The sequence below is a fragment of the Centropristis striata genome, chromosome 10 (assembly GCF_030273125.1).
Source record: "Centropristis striata isolate RG_2023a ecotype Rhode Island chromosome 10, C.striata_1.0, whole genome shotgun sequence".
NCBI classification, from domain to species: Eukaryota; Metazoa; Chordata; class Actinopteri; order Perciformes; family Serranidae; genus Centropristis; species Centropristis striata.
The window spans coordinates 8,909,874-8,936,169 of NC_081526.1; the positions used below are offsets into that span (position 1 = coordinate 8,909,874).

At 37.4% G+C, this 26,296-nt stretch overlaps 1 protein-coding gene across 1 annotated transcript in view; it reads left to right on the forward strand.

The window, feature by feature from the left end:
* The first annotated feature begins 1,234 nt into the window (after nt 1–1,234).
* b3galt1b (UDP-Gal:betaGlcNAc beta 1,3-galactosyltransferase, polypeptide 1b) overlaps nt 1,235–26,296 on the forward strand; it is a 64,536-nt gene continuing 39,474 nt past the window's right edge. Inside the window, exon 1 of the mRNA XM_059342165.1 lies at nt 1,235–1,315. The gene's annotated coding sequence lies outside the window, so the exon portion shown is untranslated. The remainder of the gene's footprint in view (nt 1,316–26,296) is intronic.

A 26,296-nucleotide genomic window follows, 5' to 3' on the forward strand; every position in this document is an offset into this window, starting at 1 on the left:
TAGCCTACTGTATGCTTTAGCATTTTTCATATGTATACAGTGTATATATGTGTTTTTTTTATTTATCTTTTAAAAGAGAAAAATCTTTTTAGCCTTTATGGTTATTTTCTTATTGCTAATTTGGCTCTTTTCTTTATTAAATACATTTTTCTTTTAGTCCACAGTCTTATGAGTCTGCATTGAGTTTGTCTATGCATAAAAGCATTAAGAGGCACTATAAACACTGCAAAAAGGGTGTCTAAAAACAAGATAAAAACAGTAAACCTGAGGGAAATTATCTTGCTGCATTGTCAGATTGTTTCACTTGACTAGATTTCTTAAATTAAGATTGTTAAATCTAGAAATAAGCATGTTGAATGCTTAAAATAAGAAATAACTCTTAAAACAAGATACATTACCTAACACTTCTAAATCTAAAGTTTTTTTTATCTTGGTAAGAAACAAATAATTTGCAGTGCACTCTGCTTGGGCCAGTTCATCGCGGCTTGCAGCTTTAATTTATCTTGTTTTAAGAGTTATTTCTTATTTTAAGCTTACAACATGCTTATTTCTAGATTTAATAATCTTAATTTAAAAAATCTTGTCAAGTGAAATGATCTGCCCATGCAGCAAGAAAATTTCCCTCAGATTTATTGTTTTTAACTTGTTTTTAGACACCCCTTTTTTTTGCAGTGTGTATAATGCCTCTTCATGCTTTTATGCATAGACAAACTCAATGCAGACTCATAAGACTGTGGACTAAAAGAAAAATGTATTTAATAAAGAAAAGAGAAAGCCAAATTAGTAATAAGAAAAATAACCATAAAGGCTAGCCTACAACTTAAAAGAGAAATAAAAAAATATACATACATATATGCACTGTATAAATATGAAAAATGCTAAGCATACAGTAGGCTACATCGCTTCTATGCAGTATTTTTGCAGTGCATTCTCTACATTCCTATAGTCCTCATAAAATGATCAGTGTTCTGTGTGTGCATTATTTTCCCGCTGGACAGGTTAGACGCTAAACGTGTTGTCTGGTGTGAGACAGTTTGCAGGAGTTGACTGGAAATTCTCTCACAGCGTCAATCTACCTTGCTACTACTGTCTGCGTGCGGTGCTCACTTTCTCCCTCTGAGCGGATTGGTAAGGGATCTATCGGATTATGCTCTGATTGGTGGGCTCCGTCTCGTCAGGCGGTACGTCAGCCCACTTGCACTAACCATCACGTTTCCTCCCCCTTAGTCGAATAATAGTGCTTTAGGATGCTGGAGCAGAGCAGTAGCGTATCATCAGGACCAGAAGTGTGAGTGGGATGCAGACACAGAGTGAGGTAGGCACAAAAAGGATGCTTTCTCTTTCAATGGCGTGTGCAATGCAGGTTGGGCTGCTCTTATTTTGCAGCGCATAGTGATGGCTCTACTTTTGTAATTTCTGCAATGTTTGTAGACCCGCATATCCGCAGATATTCATCTGTCCTTCCTCGTTTAGTCCGCAGGTTTTCGGGTGTCCCGGTTATTGTTGGGGCTTTGATCTGTGTCTTGCGGTTATGGACCCGTCTGGGTGTTTAGTGATGCAGCTACTTTGACTCAATCCCCGTTGAGCACACAGCCTCCTGATCATCCTAGCCTATTTACCAGAGCTTTCACCTCTGCACTCCGCGGTTAGAAATGCGTAGGATGTCCGGGAGGATGGGAGGTGCAGATGGACAAGTTGCACACTAGCATATCAAACTTTAAACTGACTATTTATCCATTTTAATGTCATTTCTCCATCACTCTTTTGCAGAGGGTTCATAGCTCTTTATAAACATATTTAACTCACTCTTGTTTCACTCAAACATCTCTTAACTGCAGTTTTATGGCTCCTGTGTGTGCTTGTGTGTATTTTTGGTCAATGGGTGTGTATGTGTAAAATAACGAGGAGTGGAATTACAATGATCCTCCCTTAGGGATAAATAAAATACTTCTTTTTCTTTTAATTTAAAAAGTAGCCTTGTATTTGCCTTGACTGCTGAATAATAATTAGATTTTTCACACGTGGATTAATTAAATGTTCCTCAATATTTTTTTTATTAATTGATAAATAATTATATATTACAGGCCAATAATAGATATTACTGTGAGTGGGTGAGATTTTAATGGTCAGATGCAGTGTTAACCCAGTAAAAATAGAAAATGAAAAAGCTCTGGTGGTTTCTTACGCCAGATGATGTTTTGTGTCGTCTAATGAAGCTTGTATGTTTTTTCATCCTGAATATTTATTGTGGTAAGCACTGTTATACTGATATATGGCTAAAGGATATGAGGCTGCTTTCTGAAACAATTTACTGTTATATTGACTGAACATTTGACACTATTACACATTATATTTACAGTTTTTTTCACTGTCAATAAATTCTAGGAATGAAAATCACAAAAAATAAATAAAATAAATACCAAAATAAACATATTGTATGGAACAATGAAGCCAATCAATCAATTGCTGACCATTTACATAAATAAATAAAAATAAAATAAATTCTGAACACCATTTTTAAATCACCTGAGCATTGTTTTCTGCATTATCTGTTCTGCAAAAGAAAAAGATTTTATATCGTATACACCGAAACTGATAGTTACCGATATGTCTGTGGTAGGCTAATATCGGCCAACTGATAAAATCAGATTGGGGTTAAAATGTGCATGAGCATGTAATCAAAACCTTCCCATATAAAGACATCCACATATCTTGCAGATATAGTCTGTGTTGTTCAAATAAATCTTAGTGAAATACATTATATTAAGAACAGACAATAAATCATAACGCAAGTTTATCATCATCAAACATATTTTTACCTTATTTTTCTCCCATTGATACACAACATTATGTACTTTTTTTATCAATTTTGACTCTTTTTCTTAGATTTTTATGATGAAGTGCTGTTATTCAACCACTTATACATCAAACAATGTGATGAAAAGTAATAAAGACAGCTCTAAAAGTTCAAAGTCAGGAGTGAGCGAGCTCTCCAGTGGAGCTGTGTTTTTTCTTGCTGCCATTACTTGGATGCATTAGATCAATATCTGGATCAAAAGCTAATCCCCTTCTCATTCAACCACATGATGGTTTCCATTACATGTCCATCTGTTCGTACAGGAAGTAATGTTCTGTGCCAGGCTGCCTGTGTGTCCAGAAGCATCTTTTGTGTTTATTTTATTTACTGCACAGCTTGTGTTCATCCTATACAACACCACGTCCATGTCTGTTTCCTGCTCACTGTGACTGCTCGCACTAATCACATTTCTGCAAGGTGTAATTAGTCTGTGGAGTCTAAAGCCTTAATCCCCGGTTTAGGCATACAGTATCTTTGCTTAGTCAGTGTTGCTTCCCTTGTTACACTGGGATTTACAATCAGCATTTATTTACATGGTGTTAATGGTTTTTGTATGTAGCTTTTGTTTTAAAGAGTGGTCCTATTTATGGACTGTACACAATGCATCCTGTCCATTTGGGTCCATAATGGCTGTTTCATCAAGTCAAGACAATAGTGCAGCATTTACTTGTCCAAAACTGCCTGGGCACAGGCTCGCTAATAATAGGTTTACATGTGCACAGCTTCTTTTCCTTTGGCAGCACTATTTCTTCTCTAATAGCACAGCTTGACACATTCTTTACCAACCAATGTATGACATCTACTGACCTATTTGGGAATGGCAAAATGCCAGTACGTATGGCAACAACTTTGATAGAAAGTTCCTCTCTCCTCCCTCACACTCACACATAATGCAGCCTCTCCCTGGCAGGCTGACAATAAATAATCAGAGCACAGATCCATTAGAAGCAACTGCAGTTATATATTACATTGCATAATACTGAAACCTCGATGCCTCTTCCTTGAAACCAAACTCAAATGGGATCAAAGCAAACCCTTATAAACATATTAAAGAAACTGAACTATCTGGTTAGTGGATGCATTTACTTTCAAAGCAAGTGAAAGAAAGAGGCAACTTATTTTTTGACTCTTATGTCAAACCTTTTCTTTTTCTCTTTGCCGATGCTGCTCCAGTATCAGGCATAACCTCAAGATTAACATCAAATATAGATTCTACTCACTGTGAACCTTTGCCTGGGAAAATATCTCAGACCTGTAAATCCTTTTGTCTGATATCGGGGCTCCCAAGTCTGGGGTTAACTTGGCGGCTGTGGCTCAGATGGCGGAGCGGTCACCCACTGATTGGAAGCTCGCTGGTTCGATCCCTGACCACCTGACTACATGTCGAAGTATCATTGGACAAGATACTGAACCCAGAATTTCCTCCGATGCTGCGACATTAGTTGTATGAATGGTTTCCTGACAGGTGAATGAAGATCTGTAGTGTTGAAGTGCTTTGAATGGTCCCTATGACTAGAAAAGTGCTTTATAAGTGAAGGCCATTTAGCATTTAACTCTATAGAACTAACTGGTCCTGTCAGTGATGGTCTTGTTTTCTTATGCAGGTCATTAAAGGCATCTGTATTCAACTGAAACTGTTTAACTACCAGTTAAAACTTACTGCTTTAACAAAACTTGCTGTTCACATGTAAATGTTGTACATGAAAGTATTTTTTTTCAATACAGTTTAGATGGAAATATCAACCATCTGCTCGATAAATACTAAGATTTCAAACACATCAGAACATTCACATTTCACTCGACATATTAAATATTAATGAATGATTCTGTTTTTGAAAAAAAAAGTATCTGCAGAATATAGAGATAGTCCCAGCTTACTGTATAATATGGCAAAACTATAGTTTAAAATGCTTGTTTTGGCTTCTCAGGTTGAAATGAGACGGGGCAATGCTGAAAAATTGCAAAATAAATCATCCCTGGATATTCAAAAGAATCATAAAAATGCTATTTGTGCAACATGTGCAACAAAACGTACATAAAGAGAGCGAGGGAGCACAGTCTGTATTACACGCCTTAATTGTCCTCATAAAACATCTGATCAGCCAAAAATAAATATGTAATTGTACAAAACTGTGGATGTTTGTTTCATCATTAATATGTGAGACAGCAGGGAAGCTGTTGGAGACCAGTTGGAGCTGGAGTGCAGCTCCTGTCTCGCTGCTGTCTCCCTCAGAAAATTGTATGCATGTTGAAATTTTAGGCAAATTTATTCATTTTTTTTCAGTGTCAGTATGCTACAGTGTAACTTTCCTCTGTGTGTGTCCAAATTGCAGCATTACCCAGGTTGTAATGGTTTCGTATCCTATAATTCCCTGCTCTAATGTGCAATCAGTGGCAGTGGAGCATGTGACTTGGGGGTTAATAGTGGCTTTTCCCATCAGGATGTTATGATTCATACAGTACATACACTGAGATTATGCTCTGCTTGTGTTGTGAATTTCTTTTGGTGTATTTCTATAACCTGCTGTATGTCCAGTGCTGTATCTCAGTATCTACCGCAACTAACAATCAGTCTAAAGCCCAAGGGGAGATTTTTGCACAGTCCAAAACACAAAGAATACTCAGTTTATTGCTGATAAGATAATGGAAAAAAACACTCAAACAATAAATGGATTGATCTACATATATTAAATAGAATTTGTAAAGAAAAGCACAGCGTAGGGGGCAGCATTATCAGTAACTGGAGACAGAGAAGCATTAGTTCATATTGATTATCAGATAGTGAGCATCAGGCAGTGAGCGGCCCACAAAGACTCTGCATAGTTTTACCATGAAATGTGTCGTACAGACAAATTGGAAATCAAATTTCACTTATAAGGGCCTTGCTACGATATGTGGGGCAGCCAGGTCTCACTGTCAAACACGACAGCTTGGTCAGTGGCCCTGTGCTTCAAACTATGATGCTCTACACAGCTGTCATTTTGGCAAGAGTAAAGGAGGAAGTGGGGAGATGTAGTATAAAGAGCGACAAAGTCAGCGTGGAGAGGTGGTCACGATGGACGGGTTAAAAAATACAGGAGTTTCAACAAGGAGCTACACAGGTTATGTAATGTAATATTAGGAGTGTCCCTGAGGTTTCATAGTTTCATCTGATTTGTTAGGCCTTGCCCATAGTTGACTGATTGTCTACTCTTTTTTTTGTTTTGCTCATTGTTTGCTTTGTTTTGCATTGTTGTTGCAAAATTTAAAGCTACCATCATTGTGTTGAGTTTGGCTGAGTTTTTGCCTTGAGTTTTGGTTGTGTTTGGCTGCTATTTTGACCAGGTCTCAAAAGAGATTTTGAATCTCAATGGGACTTTGTGGTTAAATAAAGGTTAAATAAAAGAGAGAGAGAGAGAGAGAGAGAGAGGGAGAGCGAAAGAGAGAGAGAGCTCTTTGTGGCAATAAGTTGTTTTGCTGCTGATTTTTGTTTAAAAATGTAAAAAAAAAAAACACTCTACTATCGCTGGCTAAAGGTTCTTGAGTGAATGTTAATAAAGTTAGTAAAATCAGACATTCAACACCCCAATATATTAGAAATAGAATGAAACGATCAGTGTGATCCCCCACAACAAGACAATTCGACTATGAGGTTGGCAGAAGAATCCAGCTGTTTAGAACAAATTGTTGAATAAATAACCAGTCGGGTGAACCCTAAATATACACCAAGTTAAGTTATGTGACTTAACTGAAACAACAATCTTTTCCTAAACCTAACCAAGTTGTTTCCTGTTAATACAACAATACATTTTGAAAAAACAGTGTCTGCATGTGACAAGCAGACACTGACACGTGCAAATCTGATGCTAGAGGGGTAGACAGGACTGGGGGAGATGAAGGAGGGATGACAGGATGAATTCATGTGAATATGGATGGATGAAGGTGGAAGATGCAAAGGTAAGGGCTTATGCAACAGAGGATGGATATTTTATTACAAGCTGCATCCTCTTACACTGAGGCACATCTTAAGAGCTTTTCCTCCTGGGAAAATACCCAAAACTGTTCAGAAGTGATGATTAGACTGCATTCGCCTCAAATTATCAGTTGGCATTAAAGCTGTGATATTTTGTGTCTAGAGGAACCCCAGGCGATTACAGCCCCCAGCCCACTTCTTATTCACAGAACCCACTTAAACAGGCTTTCCAGTAATAAAACATTTTTATTTTAGTTTCTCAAACTGCTGATCTGCCCAGTGAAATGAATTCAGTTGTATGAACTGTATCATAATGGAACCTTTAATCCTAAAAGTTTCACATATTGCATATTGAATGCTTGTGTCTTTAAAAAACATGAGTTAAATAACATTTCCACTTCATTTTCACCAAAAACAGCAGTGCTGTTACAGAAAAAATGACCTTTATTTTGAGAAACCATTGACAAAGCACTAAAGTACACCAGATTTAAAGCCTATTTTAATTAAAACTTTTTCCCCCGCTTCAACTTTATCTCTTTAATACATTTATATAAAAAGCATTCACCTGTTATTTTGTGTCTTATTCCTGTGTGTGTGCATCCAAATATGTTCCAGATTTAATCAGTCTGATCCTCCTACACACATACTGTAATTACTTTTTGTATTCAATCTTTAAACGAGACTCTGGAGCAGCTTTGCAGCTGTAATTAGATAGGTTCTTTCCCCCTATAATCACAATGTTCTTACTTATGAGAACGCAGTGAAAACTATTTAAAAGTATTGTGATTTGAAATGGAATTTTGTATATATTCTGCTGATTACATTTACTGGCATTTGCTTTGTGCTACCACTGCTGTGTAGTCTTGCAATAAACTGCCTTACATTTGAAATAAAAACAATATAATTCTTCTCTCTTCATCAGTTTTGAATGGGTCTGATTAAAAACTGACAATATGGAAATTTCGTTCTACACATATTGCATACAGTATCGTTGTGCTGGCTTGTTAAGCTTACATCTGTTATTGACAGATTCATTCACAAATTTAAAAAACAGCATGATCACAGAGTGGTGGGCAGTTTCCATCTCTATTGTTGCATGCGCACAGATTGTGAGAATGAAGAAATGTGTTTTACCGCGAGGCACTGAGGAACAATTCCAGCCCATGACTGGTTTCTACCTACCTTATTAGAGGAATGGGTCTGAACTGCAGCCTGTTGAAGTTTGACTTGATTTCCCCAGTGAGAAGCAGACCAAGCCATTTTTTATTGCTGTGACAAAAAGAGAACTGGACAAGTTCTGCAGGAGTCATGACCCTCAAATGGCAGAGCAGCTTTTAACAGCGGTGCTGCTCCTGACATGAGCAAGCATCTTGTCTCATGTGATTCTAATTGAAGCGCACAGCGAGCGCCGTTTGTTCTGCAGGAAGAGCAGAGCAGCAGTTAGAGGTCAATTGATGTAATTTTCAAAGTAACAGATGATATTTTGGAGCATTTCTGACTCCTCTGGGAAACAGTTTGTTATTTTCTTTTGGTGTTTGACTTGAAATTACAATTTTAGACAGACTAAATTATCTAATTTAAATTCTTCGCCGGTATTTTGTTTAATTGGAATAAGTGTAACAGAGAGAGAGGACAGGAAAGAGTAAGTAGGTTAGCATGTTAGCGCTTTTGGGTCTCTCCTCTCAAACCCAATGATTTTGAATAGTTTTTGGGTTAGATGCCTGAAATAAGGTCTGTGGTTAACACAAGCTTATGATGTGGACGTTTTGCCGCGCGACATAAAATACATTAGTAAATACCTCCACCTGTGAATTTTTGAGGTTTTAAGTGTCCTTAAAAAGGCGTTTGCTGGGTGGTCAGTAGCGTAGTGGGTTACACAGGCGCCCCATGTATAGAGGCTACAGTCCTCGCTGCGGTGGAGCCGGGTTCGAATCCGGCCTGAGCCCCCTTTGCCGCATGTCCTCCCCTCTGTCACCCCCTTTCTATCTGTCTCTCACTTTCAATAAAGCATGTAAAATGCCCAAAAAAATAATCTTTAAAAAAAAAAAAAAAAAAAAAGGCGTTTGCTAACCAGTGGCTAAATGAGACAACAGTGGTTGTAGGCGACATTAAACGTCATCACGCCGGAAATGTACGGAAACTCTCTCACTAGTCCGGCTTACAGCCTCTAGTCACGTTTTTTAGTGCTCTTGCAAACTCTTATTCAGGTACAGTTTCGCTAGCTCATCAAAACTGCTGGTTAGCTTGTCATAGACCAAGGATGGGCAACTTAAATGCTGGAGGGGCCACCATTTTTCATTGACACTACCACAGGGCCACATATAGGACCGTGCACTTAACCAACTTAAACTGCAATTTTAAATATGTTTACAGTGCAGTAACTTAACATATTTCATGCTCAAATGCATGTATAACAGTATAAATAGGAATACAAAAGGTTTGGAGCAAATAAAAAATAACCACTTACTGTAATTTCAAATGCAGTTGCCCATCCCTGTTGTAGACCATCTGAAGCATAACAGTAGTGATGTTCAAGTCATGTGACCGTGGTGTATTTTTCTCTATTAGATAACGTTCGCTTTTTACCTCTGTCGGCTGCTTCAAACATCATAAAAGTGGTGTCCGTTTGTGAAGATTGTCCTGCTGAACAAAACGTGTCAGCATCAGGAAGAGCTTATTTTCTGCAATGACCCAAAATCCAATGAAAGAATCGCATAGGGGAATTCTCAATAGACCCCATGGCGATGCTGTCTTCCAGGTTGGCCTACAAAAATACATAATTTAATTTGCTCTCTATTAGATAAACACTGAGTGAAAAAATTACTCCAATGGTCAAATCGGCCGAGTTGGAGCTTCACGATTGGTGTTAACATTTGCCTCCATGATTATCGATCAATCAGCTGATCCAATTTATTAAGATGCAGCTGTTGTCCCTGCCAATGCAGTTTTATTCCACGCTTTTACTGTCTTTGCCTCCACATTTGCTGCCAAAGTCGTTTAAATGCACAATTCATGATGTGAAAGGGCCCAAAATGATTCATGTTTAACTATGTGTTGTACTCTTGACTGAGGACACGTTGTAGCACGGGCAAATGATGCCAGTGGAACTTAAGTTTCACTTCTAGTTTCTGGTGGGGCTGTTACTATCGCTGCACTGCTGAAGACAGCGGGTGGATCAGAGCAGAGGACACATGAACAGTTAGTGTAAGTTTCAGTTTGTCCATCAATAAATGCTGCAGTCCCTCTGAGGCTGTGGGCATGTTCCTGGAGGGTACGCTAGGTCTGGTCTGTTTAACCCTCTATGGTAGGCATTATGATGCCAGTTAGGAAAAAACAAGTTTGAAGTGTTTTTTTGTTTTAAAATAGAGTAATTAAACATAATCTGAACAAATTGTATTATTATTTTTTGGAAGGCTTTTTGAGTTTGTTTCCTGTTGTCATGTGTGGAAATTATAAGCAATTAAGACATGTAAAGTTCACTATAATAGTAGATTATGGCCTAGAGGGTATAGTAATAGCCTGAACTTTATTGCAACCAACATCAAATACATCTTTGTTTAATTGTAAAGATCAAAACAAAAGTATGATGAATGGTATGCTTTTTACATTGTGTGTATATATATATATATATATATATATATATATATATATATATATATATATATATACCTAAACACATACTACCAATATGTCATGCTGCCATGCTGATTCCATAATGGTTCATTGTTCCCTCGAGGCAACACAGCAATTTTCCATAATGGTATGTTGTTGCCTCAGGACAACAGTGGCATTTTAACAAGTTTCCATTATTTTATTAGAAAATAAATTGCATGAAACTATCAAAAATGAAGGTTTACTCACCTATTAGTAGGTTGTTTTTTTTGGCAAAGCTGTTTCCTTTGGAAAAGTCTGCTAAAAAGTGTTTCAATATGGCCTCCTGGAGGTCATGTGACAAATTAAAGCATTGCTATTGGTTCCCTATACTCTTCCCTCTTTTTAAAAGTATTGCATCTCTCAAAAAGATGCATTGTGGAAATTTGACAGGCCAAAAATTGGTATGTTGCCTGAGGACAACACTGTATCATAGAGGGTTAACAAAGTTTAAAAAATAACACTACTAATAACAAAAAAAAAATGTTTAAACTATCATGATTAGATTGTTGCCATCATTAAATTAAAGCAGTCCTCAATTATTTGTGTCAAACCTGGCTTAACCATGTGATGTGATATGCCACTCCAGTGTAATTTAGTTACAAATATTACTCAATACTTAATATCCAGGAATTCACACTTTCGACACCACTGCTGGCTGAAACAGTTTGCAAAATTAAGCACATCCACAAGCTTCAGCCTAAAGGTTAAACCGAGTCTTGTTAAAAAAGCTTTTGAGCTAAATAATCTATAATTCTAACTCCATTACTGCTGTAAAAATAATAATATTTTCAGACGTAGTAGTCTTTCAGTCATTTTAATGATTTTCCACTCTGCATGCTGCTTCATCTGGCTTATATAATTAGCATATGGCTGTTTCCAGTCGAGTTGGTACAGTAAGATACTCTGTAGTCTACCATAACTGATCTGTGTTGTAATCCTTTAACATATATGCTCTCTGACTGACAGTCTGTCTCAGTCAGCTGAGCAACTTCACAGTCTTTAACAGTCTCCGAGCTCAGCCCAAATCTGATTTATTTCTCTCACGCTTCTACGGTTCTGAATGCCTCAAAAACAGACTTGTACATTGTGGCGATATTAAATTGCTCTTGAGGGGGGGGGGGGAAATCTATGCAGAAATAGTAATATTCTCTTCATCTGCAAACAAACAATCTAAAATGACCCTTGAAGGTATTGAGCAGTCGCCCATAAAGTTGGAATAATTTTGTTTTCAGACACAATCCTCTGTTAATTCTGGTTTCATTTTCATTGTGATGTGTTTGGAAGAGATTGATTAATAGTTAAAAGTTTTGAGAAGATATACACTTTATCTGTCGAGAATAAATCACATTATCACAATCATTTCATGGAAAGAGGTAAAAAAATATATATATTTTATTCCAACTTTATGGGCGAGCTTGTATCAAAGGAGTGAATTTAATGAGTTTAATGACAGTTTGTATCCAATAATACCTACAGTGTCTTAGTATCTTATTGCTTAAATGATTGAAAGAGATTCATTTTCCACAGTGTTTAAACAGAGTTTTGAAAGCTACATGTGCAGATGCACATTAGTTTATTTTCATGTATTGCACATTCCATCAAAGAGAGTCATAAAGAGACAGAGTCCCACTCAGTACAGTAAATTTGTAAAGATGCATGTGGAGCTTTTTGTCTTGGATTCAACACTGAATGTTTAGAAATGATCTTGTTATAATTACGGTTGGCTTCCATTAGCTTAAAGAGCTTTAACAGCAGAATTCCATCCGATGCCAACAGTAAATTATATCTGTTTGCCAGCAGGAAGTCGTCCCCCTGGAGCTGCGAGGGTCGCCTCATTTAAATTCCCACGAAAGTCCCAAAGCTGCAGACAGTCTAAGGCAGCACTCGGTTGAATATGCAATATGGTACACTAGTGTCAGCCAGTTAAACATTTTCACTCATTACGTGTATCGTCTCTGCTCATCCTGATCTCTGGAGCTTGTCCTGATCTCACTGGCTTTAGTCTAGCCTGGTTCATTTTACAGAGCAGAATAATGTTATATATGTACCCAGAAAGCCATTTTTTATATTTAGTGCTAAAATCTTTATCCAAATTATCAATTTAGCAATTATAACTTAGTACTTTGATCTGTGTAATTCAGCATAAAGCCACGTAACCAAGAGAGTTTCCATATAAACATGCTTACGTCATGTTTTTTCCACAGTAATACTGTCACTTAGTCCCTCCTGTTTACCTAATAGTGTTGTAATTGTAATAGGAACTGAATTTCATGTCTCATCCATTCAAAAAAATTCAACACTAACACTCTATCTTTCCTTTCCTGCTGTCACAGCATTGTATTGCCAAAAGGCAAAAACAAAAAAATGCAAATTGCACACAAATAGTTATTTATTTATATTGTTAAGTCAGACACCATCTGAGCTTTGCTTGTGTAACAGCCTGTTGCATAACAAAATATGGGGCTCTACAGAGGAAACTGCAGTTTAAACTTTGCATGAATAAATGCAATTATTCAACTAGAAATGTTTTGCTGCCAACATTAAGAATAAATATCTCAGCACCGTGTAGAAGGCATTAATTGCTGACCTGTTTGGGTCATTGACAGTTGTATATCAGCCATCTAGAAAAGGTGCATGAAGAAAATCTAATGTTTTCTTTCTGTTTATAGCTGAAATGTGAGAATCGCAGGTGCTTTGACTGTTTATGTGCCCATTATAAAGCAGGTGCATTTGAGCTCAGTCGCTCAGCAGTGAGGTATTGAAAGCCAGTCGCACAATGCAGGACAAAATGTAGCAGGAACTCATGCATAATGCAAATACACTTATATCAACAACAGCAAAACAGTACAAAGATTACTTCAGAGCCAAGTAAAAAAGACCATGCCATACTAGTTAGCATATTATAGTTCATATTTGAGGTGTCAAAGGTCTGTTGGGTTCTTTTTCTTGGCCTGGAGTGAAAAGCATGTGTCTTAAAAACATGCATTTGCATTACAAAGAGAGCGAACGGTGCCCCTCTATATCAATATTTATAGCTGTGTCATCCAAGGCCATAGTGTGGAAAAAACAAATCTGCCCATAAGAACGTAGAGTCTGAGGGAGGGAGTTAGAGCTGTGTGATGGTAGTACAAAGTGGATTATTTTCTCGTGGCAGTTTGCTGTGTGTTTCAGTCTTTATAATGACGTTAGTGTCAACATCATTAAGCCAAGCCTCGATGCGGCGCCCTGCACTATGACTAGAGTTAGTCAAAGACGTCTTCTGAATCCCTCCCACTTGATCCAGGGCAGTTAGTGCAGAAAATATGAGGATTGATGCCTGTGATCTCAGCGCTATTTCCTTCTCTCCCCCTCTCTCTCTGGGGCTCAGAGTGTCAGGACAGCCTGTGAAGGTGACTCTGCACCAGCACCTAGCACAAAGCAACGCACAGCCTGTCTGGAATTGATATTCCTTTAAAATCCCCAGCCAATTACTGGAGTGAAGCCTCAGTGGGTGACTGCAGAAAACGTATGAGGCGAAGCTCAGCAGGAGGACAAGTACTTCAGTCCTGAAACATACAATATGATGTGCTTTAAGCACAACATCTATTCTGCCTTGTGTTTTGTCGTACAAGTGGATGAGTGTCCTGGATCTATATATATCCTAAAGCACTGGAGCTGTCACTGCAGTGGCTGCTTGAGAAACAGCTCTTAGTTGAAACTTGAGTTAAATAGAAACGTTTTAGCCAAAGGAAATCGAGGAAACCCACCCATTCGATCATTCCCCACCGCGTTCCTCGAGCACTTCTTCACTTGTTATTCCGGCGTGCCTGTGGAGAGCTCTAGGGGAGGTAGTTTTTTTGTTTTTGCTTCATAAAACTTTTTCACCTTATCAATTTAATAATTCTACATGATGTGTTGCTTTTTAGCAATGTAATAACACCCTCAGGATTCCTTTATCAGAATAATTTGCTGTTTGATGAGGTGTTCGCTCCCTCAGAGGAGAGAAAAGGTCAACTCCTCTGCATCTTGGTAGGAAACATCTGTTCAGTGATATGTTGAGAGGGAGAGCTCTAGTTAGGCCCGCCTAATGAGAAAACGGGATGGAAATCAACTGAGACCAGCGATGCTATTGATTTGTTTGAGATGGGATACAGAACGGTAATGTCATGTGTCTGAGAAAAATTAAATGTCCTCTCTCCGCTTGTTGAAGCTGCAGGGTGATTGATGTGTTGAACCGAAAAAGCCCTTTTGATGGAAACCAGTATGTGCTTTTTGCTGCTGTAATCATTAGTCAGGCAATAACTGTATCAATAACTTATGATAAAACAATGCAAAAGCACCAAACAAGGTTTCAACAAGAGATCGTGGTGGCATTTGACAGAGGATGCACAAGGCTTCATCGCTCCATTTGCAGTAATATCAGCACAAGATTAAAGAGCTTGTCTTGAAGGCTATTGAAAGCTGAACCGGGGTAATATTTGCCAGGACTGAATGGATGGAAGAAACTGAGACAGAGGGGAAATCGAGGGTTTCTCTAGCTTAAGGGAGCTCGAGCCAAATGAAAATATCTTTTGTAAACAGGATATTTTCTGAGTCAAATCTTTGCAGCCATGATTGCTTGACCAGCCTGCGGTGTTTGTGTAGAAGAAACCTTCCTAGTCAGTCGTTTACTGCAGGCAGCAGATCAAAGAATTACACATTAACATATTCAGCACATTAAAATGTAAAAAGCCAATGCATAAGTTTAAGACCACTTGGGGGAAATTATGTGAAAAGCTATTTGTCAGGAAAATAAAATAAAGAAGTGACCAAAGTCAAAAACTGTCAGAAGCCCTGCACATTACATTCCTTTCACAGGTGTTGTCTACACAAAGAAACTTAACCCATAAGAACCCACGGTGACACGAGTGTAACAAACATTTTAAATGTTCTAGAATCTCCCATATTCAGCTTTATGCTTGACATTAACTCATTAAGTCCCCAAGCCACACATACTCAACACCCTGGTGTGGTGGTCATGTGACTTTGACAAGAAGTGACTTCTCCAAAATGTGTGTGTGACTGGAAACAGACAAACATGTTGCTGATTAGACAAAAGTTTTGTTTCCCTTGTTTTGTTTTTTTAGCACCATGCAGGTTTTCTCAAGTATAAGCCTGTTGTTCAGTGTTCTACAGCTACAGTAGCTTGTTGAGAAGCTGTCCAATGAGGCAGTGTTATTTATATTCATATAATATTGATATATTATTATTGTGTTACTTAAAAACAAATCTGAAATGGAATTTGTTGTTGAACAGCAGTATAAAGGTCACAATTATGACATATGTTATGGAGATGCAAACAAAAAGGGAAATGTGTGTTTCTGTAAGCAGAAAATGCATCTACTTTATTCATTTTAAGATAAGAAATATCATAAATATAAATACCATAAATGCCCAATGTAATGTATGTATATGTCATGTTACCGATCTTTGACACTGAGGGTTAGTATTTAAAAAAACATAATAAATGTTATCTATGTGGTCCACTTGGTCTGTGGTATATCCCCCATAATTTTCCTTTAAGGATAAATGGGTCTGGGTTCTTATGGATTAAGGAACTTTATTAGAAGAATCCCTTAAAAATGACAGGACTGTCAGGATATGTGTACAGATAAAAGTGTACGTTAAATGTAGCACAGGTGTTATGAACATTATTTCTAAAAGTATGTCATAAGCTGTGTTTCAATTAGAGTCTAAGCAAATTTTGAAGCGGAATGTTGCGTTAAAGAAAATTGTGCAAAATAGGGATAGGCTTCTATCAACTGGTTAAGAGCGAATAAATAAAGCTGCATGAACCTACTTTCATCAGAAGATGGCAGTGTGATGTGTTGCTGTAGGCTCATCCATCAGTAAACAGTAGAAGAAGTAGAGATTGCGCGCGAGAGAAAAAAGAACAACAAAAAAGAGGTTGCTATTCGGACAACTTTGGCCACCCACGAGAGAAAATGGAGAGAAGTCTTTAGGAATTTGATTCGACGAGCAACTTAAAATTGTGCTTTCTGCTCGTCGTCAGCGGCAGAGTGTAAACAGCTGATTAGTCTTGTGAGTTAAATGTTTGCAGCATCAGAACAGAATCTCCTGTTTAGCACTAACTATTTCTCGAAAAAGACAAAAAAACACCTCAATTGAGCTTAAAAACTTGTATGCGTATCTTTGAAAGCTTTATGAAATTTTGATGTTTTGATGTGGATCTGCAAGAATCTGCATATGCTTCTCCCATGTTGGCACTACTAATTTTTAGGTTTGGTCTTGGTCGTTTGTTTTCCTGTATTTATTTTAAACTTTATATTATTTTTTATTTTATTATTATTATTATTATTATTATTGTTATTATTGTTATTATTTTAAATCTTTATTCTATTTAATTTGTATTATCCTATTCTATTTTTATTGCCTTAATCTGATTTTACTCTGTACTTGTGCTGCTGCAACACTTGAATTTCCCCCATGGGGGATCAATAAATCATATCTTAAAATCTGCATAGAAATTTGTTGATGGAAACACAGCGAGTGATACACAGAAGACACAGCTTTAGTCACTGCTGGTAATCATGGTTAACAACAATATTGAGTGCAAGTCAGGTCAATGTGGACTATTAAATCTCAATTTTACTTTCAAATCTCTGATAATAGGGTTTGTTAGATCTTTTTTTTTTGCTGCCGGTTGCACAAAATGTAACCAGCCAGTCTGCCGTGCGTCATTGTATCTTGACAGTGACATCATCAGTGGCTGCAGGAGAGTCAGCAGTGTAAAGAAAAAGCCTTCAGTATGGTACTAACTGTCCTGACAGACAGAGCTTTATTCTGCTTCGCTGGCATTAATGTCACAACTGCACCGCTGGATGGAAAATCAGTATTATCACGTTGTATAATAATGTAATTGTTGCTGTCATAACAATTTAATCACACATGTCATCAAACAAGTCATACTTCTGTTCATGCAGCTGTAACAGCACGAGCCATCTCAGGATTTAATAGAAACTGTCAAATAGAGATTATGGAAAAGCATCAAAAGCCACCAAACAGCTAGTTAGCATACAGACACATTTGACTGAAAGAAAAAACCTAGTTGTCCATTTAGCAGGATGCTTAATGTAAAGATGTTTTCACACTTGGCTGGTTAAAACTTTTTCATGGAGCTCAGGGTGATTAATCAACATAATTTAGGCTGTGATGTCTGGAGGTTAGCGAGCATGCTGATCAACTCTACATATTCATCGTTGGTCGTCATTATTGACTCTGCTTTTCAATTATAAAAGCTTTCAAAATTATCAATTTGTTTGCTGAATTTTTACAACCATATCTTATTTTTTTATTCTGTGAGTGAGTAACATTTTCCTTTTTTTTAAGCCTTTGTTTGAAACAACAAACCATCATGTGTACTGTTTCTAACTGAGCACAAAGAGGTATTCAACTAACCAAAGAGCATTTTTTAAAGTCTAGTTAACCAGTTCCATAAAATTAATTGGAATTGGACTTTTGTTATGCCAAGCCAGTGTTGTCTCTAGGGGTGGCAACAATTAAAGAAGAATACATAAGAGAAATATTTTAATTGGAGGAAAGATTCAGAGCAATAATATTCTTTCAGGGGATCCAGTATTTTGTGTGCTCCTGTGCCAGGGATATTAATCTGAACAGGCCCCAGTGTGGTCTTAAAGTATGGATGTAAGAGTCACAAACATTCCTGCATTTGTTTTAAGCATCAAACACTAAATCACCAACTATCACTTTGGTTGCATTTATAGAGGTTAGCAATTTAATTCATTTTGAACTCTGAGTTCAGCCAGGACCTGGAGGACAGTGTACATAGAATATGAAGGACTTTTCTTTGCACACAACTTATATTTATGCATATAGTGAGTTTGGATCATTCCTATTCATCCTGATTCAAAAAGGTTGGAACAGTGCCTTTAATGTACATTTTTCTGTACAAAGACGATATATCTTTTTTGAAAATGTTTGCAGGGTTTGGTGAAAAATCACTATTTTTATGCTAAGTTGATCTAAGTGCCCAATTAGGTTGGAAGCTGCCTTTTAAGATGCTGCAAATGTTCCCTCCACCATTTCAGTATCCATTATTACAATTAACACCAAAGTGGGAAAAATAACATTTTTGTGTAGATATTCTGATTTGTAGTCCTGCGTTTGCTTTGTGCTTTTTCTTTCTTTTAAAATAAGCTGCAGTAAACGTCTGATTAAAATGGTTTTTCATTAACATTACTATATTGATGGTTAAAGAAGTAATTTTAAGTGTAAATGCTGGAGGTCACTTTAAGTGTATCATGCTATCGTCTGTTGGAGGTCTGCAGGATATTGAAATCACAGTATAAAGAATCCTTTTAGCAGGTCTAACCAAGAGACCACTTTGAGGAGATGTGTTATTGCCTCTTGAAAGGGGACTGAAACACAGCATGAAATAAACCCCCCATGATTCCACAAGTCCCACTTTGAATGTGCACAAAGTGTTGTTTATTTTCAATCTTAAACTTGGAACATACTGGGCTTTTAATCAGAGCTCAGGTTGGGACATGGCCAACAAAACAAACAGAAATACCCCTAAACTTAATGAGCAATCAATCAAACCTGAAGGGAAATAAAATAAACCAAAACACAATTGCTAACCTCCGTAACTCAAATAAACAGGAGAAAAAATATGGTTTAACAAAATACTCTCGGCGTTCCCGCCCCGCTGCCTTCAGCACAGCTCAATATTTGGTGCTGCCTCTGCTTTGTGGAATCTGTGTGCGGATGCATACTTGTGTGGCCGTTTGGGAGATGGAGAAGTTGTTCCTCTGCCTCGAGCCGAGCCGGCGCCATCTGGGCCTCTTAATGTACTCGGCCTTCATCTGAGACGAGCCAATCGTCTTCGGTAGTCGGTGGCTGGTTCCACCAATGGCTGGCTCATCCAGAACACACCTATTTCCATTTGCATATCTGTCTTTTTGCCTTGTCTCTAATGAGCACTGCTACAAGGATAATGTGGTGGAAAGAAAACAGCGTTCCTCATTAGCATGGCCCTGAGGTAATCAATCGTATGATGCAAGTCATCACAAGATTTCCTTTAAATGACCCGAGCTTTAGGGCTGGGCGATATATCCATATAAAAGATATATCGATATATTTTTAAATGTGATATGGAATTAGACCATATTGCATATATCGATATATAGTTAAAAAAAAAATTCTTTATATATAAATGCTTCCCTTACCACGGTTTGTCCCATTTAGTTATTTTTGTTATGTTCGTTATTTTTTTCTCATATAAATATATTTATCTCAGAAAAAGGTTGGCCTATTTTATTTCATTGGCTATTTTTATTTAAGATGTTTTTTATTTAAATGTGCACTATATGGAGCTTTGATTAAAAAGAAAAGAAAAGCTACTCCCGTTGTTATACAGTATTTATGTTCACTTAAATAAACAGTTTAAATAAAACTACTTGTGACATGTCATATTTGGCTTTAACTGAACATTTGCTCTCTCTTTGCGATAAATATATCGGGATATATATCGTTTATCGATAATCAGCCTAAATATATCAGGATATGACTTTTGGTCCATATCGCCCAGCCCTAGGTCACAGGTTCAAATCCGGGTTCTCTGTGTGGAGTTTGCATGTTCTCACCATGTCAGCGTCTGGTCCTCTGGCTTCAGCCCAACAAACATGCAGCTAAGGTTTAATTGCTGACTCTAAATAGCCCATAGGTGTGAATGAGAGCGTGAATGGTTGTCTGTCTCTATGTTTCAGCCCTGTGATGGTCTGGTGACCTGTTCAGGGTGTAGCCAGCCTCTCGCACAATGTCAGCTGGGATCAGCTCCAGTTCAGATAAGCGGTAAAAGATAAAGAATGACTGAATGAATGACCCGAGCTGTCAGACAAAGGAGAGCAAAGGAAGAAAAAGCAGAGAGAGAATAAAGCCTAATGACCCTTACATTAATCAGATAATGAAAAACAATTAGTGCACGAAATAAAACGCTAAAAATATACTTTTACAGCCCAGAATTGTAAGGCTGAACTCAACTTAATTATGGTACATTTACTAATCTGTAATTTATGCCTATTTAATTTCGGCAGCATGCTGTAGTGCTGTCTTTGTGTCTCAGCACATTCCATCACTTGACATCCATGTGTGACAAAACGAACGGGGTGTACATATATCCCGTGTTCCTCATTGTTTGGTGCCTTCTCCTCTCGTGAGCGCCACCTCACTAATGATGTCTGACAGGGACAGGTTGAAAGATAAAGGTTAATCACTGTGTCCAAGCGCTAAAAGATGCGAATCCTTTCTGCAGTGTCGTCTTTTGTATTCCAAAAGAGTACCTGCGGCTCCTCGTTTCCCTCTGTAATTGCTTTGTGGAAGGGCGATGTTTCAGGACAAAGTATAGATAAAGGATTTTTTACTTGTGTTTGCTCTGGCTGCAGCGTGAAAGACTCTTAAAGGATGTCAAATAATTTCTCATGCTCGTTCGGTTATTTTCCTAACCAGGGCTGCAACTGATTTTTTCACATTAGAAAATACTTTCTGTGCAATAAGTGTTACAAGAACAGTAACCACAGTGTTGGCTATGATAAATGTACTGAAAATGTGAGCAACAGTGCTTTTAGATTTTTTTTATTTTTAACAGCAAAAGAAAATTAAAGTTGGCTGAAATCTGCTGCAGCAAACACTTCATACATCTCTCTGGACTTCCTTTGTTACATGCAGGGACAATATCAGGCATCAGTGGGAACTTAAAATTAAATTATCAGTCCTTTAATAGAATATCTCTGCTGTTGGTGGACACTGGTTGTGTCTCACTGCCATCCATCATACACGTAGCACAGAGCTCCAAACATTTATAAAATGTGTTTCTGTTGCTTGTATTATGTGCTGTGTGTTGCAACCAACAATCTCTCTGTTTGATTTATCACTCTCATTTTATGTTTGTCAAGCGTTTCTTAGAAATCACTGAAACTAAGTGGTCCCAACTCTGTTAAAATGCACTTCAATTAAGATTAAAATTCCCTTATTAGTCCCACAACGGGGAAATTCAACCTCTGCATTTAACCCATATCCTTTTTTACACTTCAGTGAACACACCGTGCTTAGACAAGACAAGGCAAGTTTATTTGTATAGCACCTTTCAACAACATGGCAATTCAACGCATTTAAAAGAGACATATAAATGTAAAATTCTCTACTCATACACTGTAAAAATGTCCCGTTGTTTTTACAGAAAAAAACTGGCAGTTGTGGTTACCAGAATATTTCCGTAAAAAATACAGTACATATGTCAACATCTTTACAGAACAACTTGTAAATTTTACACCTAAAACTGTAGTAATTTAAATATATATATATATATATATATATATATATATATATATATATATATATTTTAAAGTTGTAGATTATACCGGCCTTTACTGCTAATTTAACAGGGTGATGCTGCTTTTATACTAATTATTTATGCAAAATTTACATGCAGATTTTATTTATGCAAAATTTACATGCAGATTTTATTTATGCAAAATTTACATGCAGATACGTATTGTGCATTGAATACCAGTAAATTAACATTCAGTTATTATTTATTGTACACTGAATACCAGTAAAATGTACAAGTTGTTCTGTAAAGTCCTTTACATTTGTACTGTATTTTTTGCAGAATTATTCTGGTAACCACAGCTGCCATTTTTTTTCTGTAAAAGCAACAGGATTTTTTTTACAGTGTATTGCTAAACGAGAGGACTGCTTAGAAGCAGTGGGCAGCACATTTCTGCAGGCCTGGGGAGCTGTGTTGGGGAGGTTAGGTGCCTTGCTCAAGGGCACTTCCGTCCTTGATCTGTCAGTCCTGGAAAACAAACCGGCTCTGGTTACAAGCCCAATTCTCTAACCCCTAGGCCACGGACTGCCTAAGTAAATGCATCACAGCTCTGATTGTGACTGTCTTCAGCTCAGTATTTCTGTCTGTCGCTGTAGTCCAAGCTGTCACATTCAGTTCAAAACTAGCCATTACAAGCACTGTGCATCAGGTTAAAGGCTCAGCAGTTTGTTAATATGTTTTTAATGAGGACGCTCTGCTGCTGAACGCTACTGATTCAGTCAGTCACAGTGGTCAGTTAGTTCATTTATATAGCACATTTTATACGACATGCATGGATTCAATGTGCTTCAAAATAAAAGCAAAATAAATACAGGCAAATATCATACATGACAAAAACCTATATGATAAGAACATATAAGATAAAAAGGTGTTTTATCTCTAAAACGTATAAAATATTAAAAAAAACACCTATAAGATGATGTTGCACATTGGAATGAGAATAAGATAAGAAAGTATCAATCCTCTGATAATTGTGTTTTTTATTTTCATTGTGATATGTTTGTAAGAGATCGATTAATAAAGTTTTAAGAAGATATACGCTTTATCTGTCAATAATAAATTACATTGTCACAATCATTTCATGGAGAGAAGTAAAAAATATTTAATTCCAACAACCGCGAATAAGGTTGAAGCAAAAGAAGATTCTGAATAATTCCAGTAAGTAAGGACATATTGACTAAAGGCACCATTGGTTTTTCAGTACAGTCAGTTCACCTTGAATATCCATTGATAAAGTTTTTATTCGTACATGTTTCAAACCTCCTATTCATGAAATGTTTAAATAAGCCTCCATCTTGTACTTTTCCTCATATGTTAGAATAAAGAGTCCACATTAATGCACCAGTTCAGCAGTGCTGAGTGAGAAAGTGCCTTTGAGGTTTGGCTGTACTTTATTTTTGGAAGCTGGAGGTGAACAGCTCTATTTGCCACTGGCCTGTATTTAAAAGCCTCATTGTAGAAAGCATAACAGAACAGTGCCACGGGCCAGTATCAGGCTTCCTATCCGCTCTATGCTGTTGAGATGAACCACCCAAGGCTGTGCCATTCACTCGCATTGTAGGGACTTTGTTCCACTCTTTCAGGGTTTGTAAGGTGGCTGGACTTGAGCTGAACCCAGATCCATGAGGCGCAGATGGCACTAGGGACTTGGGGATATTTCCCCCCTAGATTCATAGTGATCCCGATCCATTAATGTTCCGGTACTTCGACCAATTTATATTGCAGCGCACATAGAGAGTTAATGGTGTGTTCAAGGTCTACACGAATGTCAGAATTTTCGATGTTGCTCCAAGCTCCAAGTTCCGACTTTCAGTGTAAATTGATAAAACACCCAATAAGGCATTATGGTAAGAACGCGTTAGACCCGCCCTAAAACAAACAAAAATAGCTGATAAGAGTTTATTCAAGAGCTGATATCTAGACATTTTCTGTGGTTTTCTTGATAATAACCAAAATCATTATGAAGAAAACCATGGAAAATGGCTAGATATCAGCTCTTAAATTAAACTATTAAGAACAGTTTTTGTTGAGGTAAGAACGTGTTAGACCCACCGTCAAAATAAAAGCAAACACATGTAGCTTTCAAAATAAGAGCACATGGATGTGTTAACAGAGTCCACCATTGAATTTACAAGAAGACTGTAAAAATATGATGCCTTAGATAAAACAGAACCCTTTTTCTCCTTTACAATAATTCATTAAAAAATAAGCAATGATTAAGATGGAATAGTGGCATTAGAATGTGCGAGAGGCACCAAATTTAGGCTTTTAGGGCAAAAATTTCTCCAGGGAAGTATGCCCACGGACCCGCTACTGAGTTATAGTCTCCCCATCAAAGTCTCAGAAAATCCTGTGGGCAACACTGGTTATAAAGGCTTGAGATATTTTTGGGTCCTTCATTGAGTCAGTTTGAAGTCAGTAAATTTGTTTGGCTGCACTGGGAATTTCATGTACAAACTTCATTTAAAAATGTTTAAATAAAACATATTTTGGTTCAGACATGGAGTAGAAAAATAGTTCATTGAGTTGAAATCATTTGCTGACAGCTTCGTCCCCCCCAGTTCAATAATCCCATCGGCGCCCCTGCCCAGATCGGTTTAGTTTTTCCTGAAATCATTCTATTTAATTATTTTCATGCTTTTCTTTGTCTTCCTAACCAAGAGTCGGATACATGATTTGGGGATATATGAATGAAACTGACTTGGTGTGACTCGCTGCAGCACCTTGTTATGTGAACAAGAGAAGCGAGGTATAAAAGAAGAACTGTGCGGTGATAGCTCAACGCTTTGTGTTTGTGAGATTTAAAGCTCTGAGGGCATGTTCTTGCTCAAGGATTTGTTTTTAGTCTGCTTTTGTCTTAATTGTGGTTTGGCCTTGAAGAAATGTGAATAAACATTCACCCAAGACATAAGCTGCTCTTTTGTGTTTCCTATTCTGGTGTTCCAACTTTCTTTCCTTCTTTATTTTTGTTGTTGCCCTCACACAGTTTGAAATAAAGCAGAAGATAAAAGGGAGACATAGAGAAAGCGTCTATTTACAACTGAGGGAACTGACTTTAAGCGAGCGCGCCAACCATTACTCTGATTTTGATGTTGAAATGTGCCAGAAAAAAGTTGTTGTTGTTAATCTCCGTTTCACACATTGCAGCACTCAAAGGAGCTTGTATCTATATTTCTTATTATCTTCACTACATATGATCTACTTACATGATAACACTGCACCAACTGCATTCAGATCCTCTTAGATGTTTTTCTTTTTTAAAGGTTTTCTGCAGTCTTGCACATTCTCTTCTCTGCAGTCATTCACATCACTGAATTACAGTAAAACTGCCAAGACATAATTACAGACAGTAACTATGATGAATCTACTTCTGTAATTACTCCGCAGTTCTATTTCACTCATCACTGACTGTCAGCAACGATTATTATCTGTATAATGAGACACTTTTTTTTTTTTTTTTTAACTTGAGAGTAATCAGGAATGCAGTTATTTAATCATAACTTAATACAGGAAATCTTCTGTCAACCATTGTCTCTTCTGTCTGAAATAACTTTGAACCTACAGGTCAAATTGTTAAATGACTTTCTTTGCATGGCAAGAAATCGTGATACAAGTCAGTGCGATTTGTTCCACTAAAAGAAATTACTGCTGAATTAGTTTTCAAAGACGTTTCTTTTGACAGCTTTTTAGTGATTGCTTTTGGCTTCTAACACAGTAAACTTCCTCATTTGTGGTAAATAGATTCAATAAAAATGGAACAAAAGTAGATTTAACAGTGCATGACAATTTGTAATTTTGGCAGACTTCATTAGAACGAGTTGCGGCTCGTCCGTTCGGTTAATGAAGGGACGGACATGTGTGCAGTGATGTGCTTTGGTCTGTCTTCATCCTGCACTCGTGCCATCTGTCTGTCCGTCTATCACTGCTGCTGCTTCAGACCCTTCTGCTTACTGTTGTGAATGTTGCAGTCAAGCAGTCTTCCTGCAGGGTTTGGGGACCACAACAGAGTCTTGATGCCCAGCCACTAAAAGGACTGACAGTTTGGAAAATATGCTTATTCTCTTTCCTGCCAAGATTTAGATGAGAATATTGGTACAACTCTCACTAAATATGAAGCTGGAGCCAGCAGCTGGTTAGCATTGCTTAGCATAAACACTGCAAACAGGAGCACACATTTAGCTTGGCTAACCAGCACCTGGAAAGCTGACTATTTAATAAGCTATATCTCACCATATCTGCATATGAAAAACAAAGTGTAAGAGTTTTATTTGTAGGCCTGGAGCAGTACGGTGAGGTTACCAGGCAGAGAATTAGCCTGGTGCATAGTTTGAGCAACTATTTGCAAGAAGTTGAACTCATAGTTGCCAAAATGCTCCAACTATTCCATAAGATGGTAACCATGCAATCACATGTTTTGTTTTCATTCAATAGTCAAGCAAAGATTTAA